Raw genomic sequence first — 14,591 nt, forward strand, 5'->3', positions numbered from 1 at the left:
ATGGAGAGACCTGCAAAGTATTATCCTAAGTGAAACAAGCCAAACAGAGAAAGACAAGTATCATAAGATCTCATTTGTTTGTGGACTATAATGAACATAACAGTCCGAAGCACAGGGTAGTCCCAGAGATGTGGAAGTAGGGTACAGACTGACAACACCCAGAAGAGTGGGTGGGGCAGGAGAGATAAATCACAAAACTTATATGCATGTATGCAGGAACATTGGATATGGACAACAAAGCTGGGGACAGGTTGGGGAGAGAGTGGCAGGAGGGTGTCAATGGGGAAAAAGGAGAAACATCTGTAAGAAAAATAAATAAATTAATTAAAAAATAAAATAAAATAAAACATCATTAGCATTTCTATGGTTTTCACTTTACATCTCTCTTTTGGCAGTCTCCACATGTGCACAGTTGCACTCTTTCTAAGGATGCATAGATTTCCTTAAAGATGCTGGGATGCCTGTCCCCAGGGACATAATCTGCTTTTGCAGATTTTAATAAAGGGAAATGCTGATTGCTACTCTTAAATTTCTTCCATCTTCAGAAAGAACTGTTGCCTAATAATTCATGGGATTATTAATCTTTTAAATGTTTAATTCTGTCTTCAAATATATGAAATTGAAACCTGCTCAAAAAAAATTAATGTTGACAAAAGGCAAATATATTGAGAGACCCAACTGGCCTTGTTTGTAGTCATAATTTTAGATTAGAAAGTAAAAGTGAATTTAAAATATGTTGCTCTATAGAATCTTTGTTATTTTTATGCATGTACTGTAGGGTAGATGGTTAGACATCTTAGCCTTTTTGCCCAGCTTGAGGAAGAGTTAATAAAGTTATGTAAAGTGTATCAAACTCCTCAAGAGAAAAGTGTTATATTAGTACCTGCCTCACAGTGATGTTCTTATTTTTAATGATAGAAAGTTTGTAAATTGCCTTGGTATTCCCAACAAAATCATGATGAAGCATCATTTCGTTTTATTGCAAAGAGCTCTAAGTTACACAGACTGCAAGCTAAGGGTGAAATAATATCCCAGACTTTATTTTATAATCAGAACTACATAAAATAAAGAAAAAAAATTGTTCCAGTTGTGAGTTATAGAGTTGATCATTTATATATTTTTCTCTATTATTTTTGGAAGGGAAAAGATTTATAATGCACAGTTTAATCGAGCACCATCATTAAAGTATATAATGGCAGAAAGAGTGGTTGTGATACAGAGACCTTTAAGGACACTAGTATTCAAATATTAAAAACTACATTCCAGTTCTAAAAGAGTCAAACCCTTTTTTATATGATTACTATTAAGTTTGGCATTTTTGAGACATGTCTTAAATCGATAACTGTAATACTTACAAACATCAGTAGGGAGAATAGTATTGTAAACGCATATTCTTGCCGTAGGGTACATTTTAAATGTCTAAACACTAATCAATATAGAGAAATTAAGTATTGACTAAAATAGGTTTATAATAAGTAATTATTGGTTTGCTCTTTTAGAAATTAGACATTTTCACTTTGGGAATAAAGAGTAAATTTACTATCATGAAATTAAAGTGTTTTTGACCTTTTGTGCAACTTTCCTTTCTCTATGAAATGATTAGGTTTAAATATGATTGCACAGCTGTATTATGTTGCAAACATCAATTTTTAATTATTATAAGGTCAATGTTCGAACAAATGTGATTAGTACAGCACCTCAGTACACTTATTTACTTTCCACTCAAAAACTACTCTGTGTTTACCAAAACCAACCTGAACCTTTCTCTGAGGATGCAACTAATTAGATTTATGCCAGCTCTTTTTTCCTTCTTCTGTGTTCATCCTATGTATATTTTGTTGACTCAGTTTTTAAAAATACAAATTGCTTTATCTCTTCCCTTCATAGAGGGACATTTATTTTCCTACATCTATTTTTATGTGTCTCTGTGTGTCTAACCATAGATATTAATAAATACACAATTCTCCTGCTTTTGTGTAAATATGCTGTCTTAGCCTGGGCTGCAGTAACAGAATACCGTAGACGGGGTGGCTTAAACAACACATTTATTTCTCACAGTACTGAAGGCTGGGAAGTCCAAGGTCAAGGTGCCAGCAGACTCAGTGTCTTGTGAGAGCCTCCTCCTGGTTTGCATCTTCTGGATATGTCCTCACATGGCCTTTCCTCAGGGTGTGTGTGTGGAGAGACAGAGAGCGAGCGCTGTTCCTTTTTCTAAGGGCGTTAATTCTATCATGAGGGTACTACCCTCATCACTTCAGCTAAACCTAATTATCTCCCAACAGCCTCACCTCCAAATATCAGGACAAATTTGTATGAAGCCCATCTACAGAGAAAAGGAGTTTCCCAAGAGTGAGCTGACTCTAAGTGGCTTTGTGAGCTACTTATTCTGCTACTTTAGCTCCCCTTCTGCCTCTCTCCTCAGTACCTACATACCCAAATATTTATGAATGATGTACGGTAAACAGGGATAGATAAATTATTTTTCTTTAAACAGGACATTGTGAAAGTAAGCATAATGTTTGCTATTATACACTAACGTTTTAGATCATGAATATGATTTAATAGAATGTAAAAGCTAGAAATATTGGTGATCAAGGTTAAAATCATACTTCATTCCTCTCAGCCATCAAACTTGGTCAAAAACTTTTGAAACTGTAAATATCACTGGTTTTAGAGATCAGGCATCTTATATTCAATATTTATTAACATTCAGATCAAGATTAGCATTAGAAAGTAATAAAAAACAAAGTCAGGGGGAAGGTGATGATGGGATGTCTGGGGTGGATATTTTCGAGTGGTTAGATAAGGCCTCCAGGAGCTCGTGACATGTGAATAGAGGCCTGGATGATGTGTGGAGCCAGCCAAATGAATATTTAGTGGGAGAACATTCTAGACAGAGTGAAGATCCCACTAACTCATCTCCCAAGGCCCACTCCAGACCTTCCCCTCATCAAGGGCACTCCTAATATACTCAGATACATTCCATTTTTTTTTTTTCAGTCTCAGGAAAGTTTTCCTCGTGTCCCAGATATGTCCACTTCCCATCATCTCCTAGGCCTCTCTCCAGATCCTGTGGCTTCTCTAAGCAGAAGTATTCCCAAATGGAACCCTGTTAGCTTTACCCTTCGCCTTCCAGGAGGCCAAGGTTTGTGTGCTCTCTGATAGGGGGAAAAGGACAGTATCTCTCATTCTTTGGGTCTTCAAAGAAGCAAGAAGAAAACACAAATGATTATTGTTAAAGATTATCTCGCCACATTATACATGATACAATGTTTTGCAGTCTGGTTGCTTATAGTGTCCACCAGATCCATAGAACAAGTCTTCAAAAAGGCCCTGAGTGGGTTCTCTATGGTCAGTATCTTTAGGTGAAAAGGTTTTGTGTGGTCAACATAGATAACTGTCTTTAGCCATGGCTGACAGAGTCCTGGCACAAGTGACAAGATGCACAGTTAGTGTCAAGCCACTCAGTTCTCTCTGAGCCTCAGTCTCTCATGGCCATTGTGAAGATTAAATAAACTAATGAGTATGAAGTTGCTTTGTGGTTATAGTAAGTGATGTTAGATAAGAATAACCACTTCTAATTAGAAACAAATTTAATTTCGAACTCTGCTTCTGCTGCTTACTAGTTGTGGTTAAGTTTCTTTTCTGAGCCTTGACTTCCTCATTCTTAACCTGAAAATTTATTAAAAATATTTTGGTAGCTTATATAACTAGACACTGTGCTAGAAAATAATAGTAGTGATAATAATACTATTATTATTATATTCCTCAAGACAAAAGTTTGGAACAAATAACATACCTACAGTATCCAGCACATTATTTGGTACATAGTGGGTGGAAGTAGCTATTGTTAACATGTTATATGAGTAATGTTTATAATTTTACTTCAGATATTTTCCTTGAACTCTAACCTTGTATATCCAACTGCATACTTCTCTTTCTGCTTAGATATATTGTAGATATTTCAACTATAACATGTCCAAAAAAAACAAACCTTCAATTTTGTCCTTAAATATTTTCCTACAACTGTTCTTATCTCAGTAAATAGCAAAACCATACTTTAATTTGCTTAGGTCTTTGCAATCTCTAATCATCCGTGACCCCCCATTTCCTCTCACATGCTACATCCAATTTAACTGATATACCATGATTTTATAAATAAAGTAATAGAGGCTGAGAGAGCTTAAGTAATGTGTGCATGATCCACAAGCCTTTCTATTTTACTATTATTCTCTTTTATACTATTTTGAGGTGTCAGAGTATGAGTGGGGATTATTCTTCATCATTTTGGTTAATTAAATGAATTAGTATATATTGGTTTAACACTCAGGTAATAATTATCACCTCTAACAAATACCAGAGGATATAAATGCAGCCAGATTATGAAGTACCATTCAAATAAAACTATTTGTTCTGAAAATCCAATTTTAATAGGTTGACAAAGGAAATGTATATTATCAAATAAATAGAACACTGATGGAAAGCACATTTTGTATAAGCTTACGCTATGAGATGCTATCATACAAAACTGGTGGCATCTTTCAAAATCTGGTAAGCCACAATATAAGCAATAGAGGGAATTGGAAGTCTCTTCAAATATCTACTGTGTTTCATGAGAAAATTTCCTGGACAGTAGAAATGGCAATTATTTCTTCCAAGCAAAACAAACACTCTTCTCTGTTGCCAAACAAAGGGCAAGGTGAAGACATAAAGCAAAATAAAATGTATTTATGCTAATTTAAAGAATGCTGAGTGTTTAGTTTTTAATTGCAGCAACAAGGCACTAATTAGACCTGCATTTCATGTTGAAAGCAGCAACTTTCTCTGCGATTTTGCAAACTCATTTTAAAATGAAAATATAGGAACCTACGAAAGTAATTTGATTAAAACTCTTCACTTTAGACATTGGTAATCACCACAATATTTTCTACTGCAGTCTCTTTGAATATTAGTTATCTATTTCATTTTATGCTGCCTGTCATTGACATACTGAATTCCTAGAAGCTGAAATTGGTAATATACTTATCATTAGTGTTTACTGAGGCGAGAATGAAATATATGTATAAAGATGCTTCTCACAGTTATAGAAATGTTAATTAAATTGTTAAGTATAAAAACACTTCTTTTGGGCAACTTTTAATTTAAGCATTTAGAATAAATATATTACACAGGAGGAGATTCTGAAGCATGCATTTTGGGGTAGGTTCCCTCCTAGAGCCATCAAATAGGTGTCTGTTTTTCTAATTAAGTATTTTATTTTTTGTTCAGATAGAGTGAGAGGGAGAGAGAGGAAGAGAGAGAGAAACATCGATGTGAAAGGTACACATCAAGTGGCTGCCACCCGCACAACCCAATCAGGGCAGGGGACAAACGGCAACTGAGTTACGTACCCCTAGCAGGAACCGAACCTGGGTCTCTCTGGACCTCAGACTGATGCTCTAACTGCTTAGCCAGACCGGCCAGGGCCAATTTTTAATTTTCTGAGGTAACACCATAGTGTTTTTCATAGTGGCTTCACCAGTCTGCATTGCTACTAGCAGTGTACTGGAGTCCCCTTTTCTCCACACACTCGCCAATACTTGTTTGATGATTTGTTGATGGCTGCCATTCTGACAGGTGTGAGGTGATACCTCATTGTTTTAATTTGCATCTCTCTGATGATTAGTGATGTTGAGCATTTCTTCATATGTCTCTTGGCCATTTGTATGTGCTATTTGGAGAGGTGTCTATCCAGTTCCTCTGCCCATTTTTCAATTGGGTTCTTTGTTTTCCTTTTGTTGAGCTGTATGAGTACTCTATATATTTTGGAAATTAACCCCTTATCTGATGTGTCATTGGCAATTATGTTCTCCCATAGAGTGAGTTGCCTTTCCATTTTGGTGGTTGTTTCTTTTGCTGTGCAGAAGCTTTTGAGTTTGATGTAGTCCCATGTGCTCATTTTCTCCTGTGTTTCTGTTGCCTTAGGTGATGTATCAGTGAAAATTCTGCTGCGTATGATGTCTGAAATGTTGTTGCCTACATTTTCTTCTAGGATTTTTATGGATTCACGAGTCACATTTAAGTCTTTTATCCATTTTGAGTTTATTCTTGTGTATGGTGTAAGTTGATGTTCTAGTTTCTTTTTTTGCACGAGCTGTCCAATTTTCCCAATACCATTTATTAAAGAAGCTGTCTTTATTCCACTGTATGCTCTTGCTACCTTTGTCAAATATTAATTGAGCATATTGTCTTGGATCCATTTCTGGGTTCTCTATTCTGTTCCATTGATCTATCGGCCTGTTCTTGTGCCAGTACCAGGCTGTTTTGATTACAGTGGCTTTGTAGTATAACCTGAAATCTGGTAATGTGATCCCTTCAACTTTGTTCTTTTTCAAGATTGCTGTGGCTATTCGGGGACTTTTTTGGTTCCATATGAACTTTTGAAGGGTTTGTTCTAGTTCTGTGAAGTATGTCATTGGTATTTTGATGGGGATTGTACTGAATGTATAGATTGCTTTGGGTAGTATGGACATTTTAATGATGTTAATTCTTCCAATCCATGAACAAAGTATGTGCTTCCACTTTTTTATATCTTCTTCTATTTCTTTTTTCAATGACCTGTAGTTTCCCATGAATAGGTCCTTTACTTCTTTGGTTAAGTTTATTCCTAGGTATCTAAATTTTTTTTGCGCAATGGTAAATGGGATTTTTTTTTTTAGTTTCTCTTTCTGTGACTTCATCATTGGTGTATAAGAATGCCATCGATTTCTTGACATTAATTTTGTATCCTGCTACTTTGCCAAATTCATTTATTAAGCCTAGTAGATTTTTGATGGAGTCTTTGGGGTTTTCTACCATATATCATCTGTGAATAGTGATAGTTTCACTTCCTCCTTTCCACTTTGATCCCTTTTATTTTTTCTTCATGTCTGAGAGCTATGACTAAGACTTGTAGTACTATGTTAAATAAAAGTGGTGAAAGTGGGCATCCCTGTCTTATTCCTGTTCTTAAGAAAATGCATTTAGTTTCTGCCCATTGACTATGATGTTGGCTGTAGGTCTTTTGTGTATGGCCTTTATGATGTCGAGATATGATACCTCTATTTTCAAATTTCTGAGCGTTTTTATCAGAAATGGTTTTGTTGAATGCTTTTTCGGCATCTATTGATATGATCATATGATTTTTATCTTTCATTTTGTTTATGTGGTGTATCACATTTATTGATTTGTGAATATTGTACCAGCCTTGTATCCCTGGGATGAATCCCACTTGGTCATGGTGAATAATTTTTTTGATGTATTGCTGGATTCGATTTGCTGGTACTTTCTTCAGGATTTTGTCATCTATGTTCATCAGGGATATTGGCCTGTAGTTTTCTTTATTTGCAGTGTCTTTTTCTGGTTTTGGAATAAGAATTATGCTGGCCTCATAAAACGAGTTTGGATGTCTTCCTTCTTCTTGAATTTTTTGAAATAGTTTGAGGACAATGGGTATTAGTTCTTCTTTGAATGTTCAGTAAAATTACCCCATAAAGCCGTCTGGGCCTTGGCTTTTGTTTGCTGGGATAGTCTTGATTACATCTTTAATTCCTTTTGTTATTGGTCTGTTCAAGTTTTCTCTCTTCCTGGTTCAGTTTTGGGAGACTATGTGTTTCTAGAAATATGTCCATTTTGCTTAGATTGTCAAATTTGTTGCCGTATAATTGTTTATAATATTTGTTAACAATCCTTTGTATTTCTGTGGTGTCAGTTACTTCTATTTCATTTCTGATTTTGTGTATTTGGGTTCTCTCTTTTTGTTTCTTGGTGAATCTAGCTAAGGGTCCATCAATCTTGCTTATCTTTTCAAAGAACCAGCTCTTTGTTTCATTGATCCTTTGAATTGTTTTTTTGGTCTCTATGTCATTTATATCTGCTCTGATCTTTACTATTTCCTTTCTTCTACTTGCTCTGGGGTTTTCTATTTGTTTGCTTTCTAGTTCTTTAAGTTGTGAGGTTAGATGGTCTATTAGAAATTTTTCTTGTTTCTTGAGGTAGGCCTGTAGTGCTATGAACTTCTCTCTCAGAACTGCTTTTGCTACATCCTATAGATTTTTTGTTCTGTGTTCCTTTTCATTGGTTTCCAGGAAGTTTTTAATTTCTTCTTTGATCTCCTCAGTAACCCATTCATTGTTTAATAACATGGTATTAACCTCTATGTTTTCAAATGTCTGCATATTCTTGTTGCAATTGATTTCTAGTTTCATGCCATTGTGATCTGAGAAGATTCTTTGAATCTTCTTGAACTTGTAGAGACTTAGTTTGTGCCCTAACTTGTGGTCGATCTTTGAGAATTTCCCATGTGCACTTGAGAAGAATGTGAATTCTGCAGTTTTGGTGTGTCATTCTCTGTAGATATCTATGAAATCCATTTGATCAAGTGCTTCATTTAGAGTTTGTGTTTCCTTGTTAATGTTTTATCTAGATGATCTGTCCAGTGATGTCAGCGGCATTTTGAAGTCCCCTGCTATGATTGTATTGCTGTTGATTTCTCCTTTGAAGTTCTTCAGAAGATTTTTAATATATATTGGTGCTCCTATATTACATGCATATATGTTTACCAAGGCTATATCTTCCTGTTGGATAGATTCTTTCAATATTATATAGTGGCCTTCTTTGTCTCTATTTATAGCCTTCATTTTGAAATCTAATTTATCATATCTGAGTATTGCTACCCCAGCTTTTCTTTTCCTTTGTGTTTGCATGGAAGATTTTTTTTTTCATTTCTTCACTTTCAACCTATGTGAGTTTTTTGTTGTGAGGTGGGTCTCTTGTAAACTACATATATATGAGTCATGTTTTCTTATCCGGTCAGCTATTCTGTATCTTTTTATCAGAGCATTGAAACCATTTACATTTATTTTTTTATTTTTTAAATCTTTATTGTTGGATGTAAAATGTATTACAGATGTTCCACATTTTTCCCCCATTGACCCCCCTCCTCCCCACTCCCGCCCCCCCTCCCACCTTTTCCCACAGTATTGTCTGTGTCCATTGGTTATGCATATAAGTTCTTTGGTTTATTTCTTCCCACCCCCCAACCCCTTTCCCTTTGAGGTTTGTCAGTCTAGCAACGAATTTGTGCTTCTTAATCTCTTCACCTTTTTCACCCATTCCCCCAACCCCCCTCCCAACTGGCAACCAACAAAATGTTCTCTGTATCTATGAGAATGTTTCTGTTCTACCTGTTCATTTTGTTTGTAGATTCCATTGTTGATAGATATGTATTCATTGCCATTTTGTTTGTTCATACATTTTATCTTTTTCTTCAAAAAGACCCTTCATCATTTCATATAATAATGGTTTGGTAGTGATGAACTCCTTTAACTTTTTCTTGTCTGGGAAAGTTTTTGTATGTCCATTGATTCTAAATGACAGCTTTGCAGGATAGAGTAATTTTGGTTGTAGGTTATTGCTTTTCATTACTCTGAATATTTCTTGCCACTCCCTTCTGGCCTGCAAGGTTTCTTTTGAGAAATCAGCTGACAGCCTAATGGGAACTCCCTTGTAGGTAACTAGCTGCCTTTCTCTTGCTGCTTTTAAGATTCTCTCTTTGTCTTGAACCTTTTGCATTTTGATGATGATGTGTCTTGGTGTGGGCCTCTTGGGGTTCATCTTGTGTGGGACTCTCTGTACTTCCTGGACTTATATGTCCGTTTCCTTCACCAAGTTAGGAAAGTTTTCTGTCATTATTGTTTCAAACGGGTTTTCGATTTCTTGTTCTCGCTCTTCTCCTTCTGGCACCCCCAAGATGCGAATGTCGGCACGCTTGAAGTTGTCCCAGAGGCTCCTTACACTATCCTCATTTTTTGGATTCTTTTTTCTTTTTGCTGTTTTGATTGGGCACTTTTTGCTTCCTTATATTCCAAATCGATGGTTTGCTCCTTGGCTTTACCTACTCTACTATTGAATCTGTGTAAATTATTCTTTATTTCAGTTAATGCCTCCTTCAATTCTAACTGTGTATCCATGATTTCTAACTGGTCCTTTTTTATGCTCTTGAGGCCCTCCCTAAGTTCACTGAGGTTCTCACTAAGTTAATTGAGCATCCTTATAAGCAGTATTTTGAACTCAGTATCTGTTAGGTTGCTTATCTCCATTTTGCTTAGTTCTTTTATTGGGGTTTTGTTCTGCTCTTTCATTTGGGACCTGTTTCTTTGTCTCCTCATTTTGGCTGCCTCCCTGTGTTTGTTTCAGTGTATTACTAATGAGAGGTATGGGGCTCGCTGAGACCAGATGCTGCTCGTTTGAAAGAATTTAGGAAAAACCTGAAGCAGGATCCAAGACTGGCCAATCCTATGGTTAAGCAAGTGGCAACAGCTTGGGTGGGCTTGAAAGTTGTGTGGGGCGGGGCGGGGCCTCAGGGAGTCCCAGGGCGGGGCCATCAGTGTGAGACAGGTTGCTGGAGTCCCAGATATGGCGACTGTCTGCCGCCCCCGGGAAGGGCTCACCAAAGGAACAAAGGCCTCTTACAGCACGTTTGTCCCCGAGAAAGCCCCCCCCTCCAGCCCTCGCTCCAGTGCCAAACAGCTCTTCCCTGTATGTCTCTGGCACCCCTGGAACTGCCTCCCCTCCGAGCTTAGAGGGAGAGAGTCCGATAAGTCCCTGCGCGGGCCCTTTAGGGAGCTGCCTGGGGCTCCAGCTGCGTCAGCTCCCCTGAGCCTCAGTTCCCGCTGGTTTTTCCAGCCAGAAGTTATGGGGACTTCTCTTCCTGGCACTGGAACCCTGAGCAGGGCACCTGGTGTGGGACGGGGACCCCTCAGTCCTCAGGAAGGACCTTCCCAGCCGCGGGAGCCTCCTGATTTTTATCCGCCACACTTGGGTGTGGGACCAGCCCGTCGTGCCACAGCTGCCGCCACTGCCACCCTGCCCTTCGTGCCAATGCCCCTCCTACCAGTCTGTATGTGGCTGCTGCTTTAATTTCGTAGTTGTAGGACTTCAATTCAGCTTGATTTCAGGCGGTTTTGAATGATGGTTGTTCTGTAGTTTAGTTGTAACTTTGATGTGGTTGTGGGAGGACGCGATACCGCGTTTACCTACGCCGCCATCTTGACCGGAAGTCTGACACCATTTACATTTAAGGTAATTATTGATATGTCCTTATTTATTGCCACTTTTGTTTATTGTAGTTATAGTTTTCTTCCTATTTTTTCTACTAATTACAGCAGTCCTTTTAGTATATCTTGCAGTGCTGGTTTGGTGCTAATATATTCCCTTGGCTTTTTTTTTTTGGTCTGGGAAGCTCTTTATTTGACCTTCTTGCTGCAAAGAGTAGTCTTGGATTCAGATCCTTGTTTTTCATGACCTTGATTACTTCATGCCATTCCCTTTTGGCCTGTAGTGTTTCTGTTGAGAAGTCAGCTGACAGCCTTATGGAAGTTTCTTTGTAGGTTGCCTGTTGGTTATCTCTTGCTGCCTTTAGGATTCTCTCTTTGTCTTTAATTTTTGGCATTTTAATTATTATGTGTCTTGGTTTGGGCATGTTTGGGTTCTTCTTACTTGGGACTCTCTGTGCTTCTTGAACTTGAATGCCTTCTTCCTTCACCAAGTTAGGAAAGTTTTCTGTCACTATTTCTTCAAATATATTCTGTAACCCTTGCCCATTTTCCTTCTTTTTGGGGACTCTTATGATGTGAATGTTATTACCTTACCAGTTGTCCCACAGTTCTCTTAAGCTGTCTTCCTGTTTTTTAATTGTTTTTTCCTTTAGGTTTTCTGATTGGTTGATTTTTTTCTACCCTGTTTTCTAATTGACTGATCTGGTCCTCAGCTTCATCTGCTCTGTAGGTTAGTCCTTCCAATGTGTTCTTTATTTTTTCTATGTCATTCTTCATTTCCACTGTTGGTTTTCAATGTTTCTATATCTTTACTCATGGTGCTGATGTTCTTACTCATGCTGTTGAGCTTCCTCAGGATCTTGGCTCTGGATTGTAGCTGTGCTAACTTGCTTAACTGTATTTTATTTATCTCATCTTTGGTAGTTCTCTTGTTCTTTCATTTGGGATTTGTTACTTTGTTTCACCATTTTGACTTTCTCAGTGGGTTTTGGAGCCTGCCAAATTTTCCCTGTGGGTGTTGGCGTTCTGCTGTTTGTGGCTCCCTCTACTGTGTTTGGATGAGCCTGGCTGGGCCCACGTTAAACGCCACTGTCATGTCTTACTTTCCTGGGTAGAGTTGCAAGCCCAGGAAAGGTTCAGTTATCCTCTAGCTTTTTTCCTGGAGGCTAGTAGTCTCAGTTACTCAGTGCCTTGGAATGTAGCCCTGCTATTCTGTGAAAGAGGATTGTCAGAGTGTGGGATAGATGCTGCTTGTTAATGAGCCTCAATTTATATTTTCTTGCCTCATCTGGAAAAGGGTGAATCTCCAAGGGAGGGGCTGCTATTTTCCCCCACAGCTCTGGGAGGGAGGAACCTTGCCATCATCCTTTGTGGCTGTGAGTCTGCAAAATCTCTGAATGCCCTCCAAATCCTGGGTGTCCCCACAGAATTCCACGCCAGTCTTCTCTCCCTGTGCTGGAGAACCAGGTGAGTGGACGTGACTATTTTAGCACTCTGTCCCGGCTCTCTGTGCTGTGGAGTGGGCTTGGGAGTTTAACCCCGAGGGCACTGCTGACAGCTCAGACGACTGCTGTCCATGGTCTCCAAGCCCGCCACCCTCTCGCACCTCTGCAGATCCTATCGGTGTCCCTGTTTTTTTTTTTTTTTATCCTCACCCGAGGACATTTTTCCATTTTTTGTTCAGACAGAGTGGGAGGAGAGGGAGGAAGAGAGAGAGAGAACCATCAACGTGAAAGGGACACATCTAGTGGCTGCCACCCATCCGACCAACCAGGGCCGGGGACAAACTGCAACCGAGGTACGTGCCCTTAGAGGGAACCGAACCCGGGTCTCTCTGGACCGCAGGCCGACACTCTAACCACTGAGCCAAACCGGCCAGGGCATGGTGTCCCTGGTTTTATGGTCCTGTCCTGCTGCTTTTCTGTCATCTTTTTTTCAAAGATTTGTCTTTATTTTAGTTGTAATTTCCATTTGGTCCTGGGAGATCATCTGTGTAGCCTCCATTCACTCTGCCGCCATTTGTAGTCCTGAGTTTTTTTTTTTTTTATTGATTAATTTTTGTTACAAATGATTCTCCTTTTTTCCCCCAGTGGTTCCCCCCTCCCCCTTCCCTCCCCGCCCCTTCCCCCGATTGTTGTCCATGTCCACTGTTCATGCCTATATGCATATAAATTCTGTTGTTCATCCCTCTCTCAGCTCCCCACTCCTTAGGGGATTGTCCTCAAACTGTTATGTTCATTATATTCCAGAAATCAGTGAGATCATATGAAATTTGTCTTTCTCTGCTTGGCTTGTTTCACTCAGGATGATACTTTCCAGGTCCCTCCATGTAGTCTCAAAGGACAAGAGATCTTTCTTTCTTACCGCTGCGTAGTACTCCATTGTGTATATGTACCACAGCTTTTTAATCCATTCGTCTACTGATGGGCACTTGGGCTGTTTCCAGATCTTAGCGATTGTAAATAGTGCTGCTACAAAGATGGGGGTACATATATTCTTTCTGATTGGTGTTTCAGGCTTCTTAGGGTATATTCCTAGAAGTGGGATCACTGGGTCAAATGGGAGTTCAATTTTTAATTTTTTGAGGTGACACCATATTGTTTTCCATAGTGGCTGCACCAGTCTGCATTCCCACCAACAGTGTACTAGAGTCCCCTTTTCTCCACACCCTCGCCAACACTTGTTGTTTGATGATTTGTTTTTTTAAAATTGATCTTAGAGAAAGGAGTCAGGGAAAGAGAGGTAGAGAAAGAGAGAGAGATATGTGAGAAACATCAATTGTTTGCCTCCTTCACGTTCCCCAACTGGGTATTGGATTTGTAACCTCAGTATGTGTCCTGATTAGGAATCAAACTCACCAACTTTTGCTGTATGAAACAACTCTCCAACCAAGTGAGCCACACTGGTCAGGGCTGGAGGATGAGTTTATGCATTCAGTGTGGTCCTTGCAGACCTATTTTACTTGCTTAGTAACGACTGTTAATCAGCACATGAAATTTCTGTTCTAGTGGTTTAGATGTCGGGGGATTACTGCCTTACTTTGAGTTGCCATCTTTCTGTTCTCATATTTTTCCCTAATCCTGTCTTGACTTGGCCTGTCTACTAGTTTTCCTCATTCCCTACTCCTGTGAACCTGGATGTTTTCTGTCTTATGTGAAGTTCTTTTCCTATCTTAAGACCTTTGGGTTTCCTTCAATCCAAAGTTTTCTGCCTTGGCTCTCCTTTTCTTAGCTTAAATGTCACAGTCTCAGAGATCTTTTCTGGCCATCCACTCCAAAGTAGCTATAAACTCCACTCCTGTCTCTATCCTTTTATTTTCTCCATAGTGCTATCAGTACATGGAATTATCCTCCTCATTTGTTTGTTTGTTCTACGGCTCCCTTTAATCTTTTTTGTTCTCCTTTTTTATTAGTATGTGAGTTTTAAGAGAGAAGAATATTTTTTTTGGGGGGGTTATTTATTTCAGTTATTGCTATATTCTTAGATGGCCTATTATTGTATAGTAGACACTCAATA

Source organism: Molossus molossus, unplaced genomic scaffold, assembly GCF_014108415.1.
Source record: "Molossus molossus isolate mMolMol1 unplaced genomic scaffold, mMolMol1.p scaffold_m16_p_3, whole genome shotgun sequence".
NCBI lineage: Eukaryota > Metazoa > Chordata > Mammalia > Chiroptera > Molossidae > Molossus > Molossus molossus.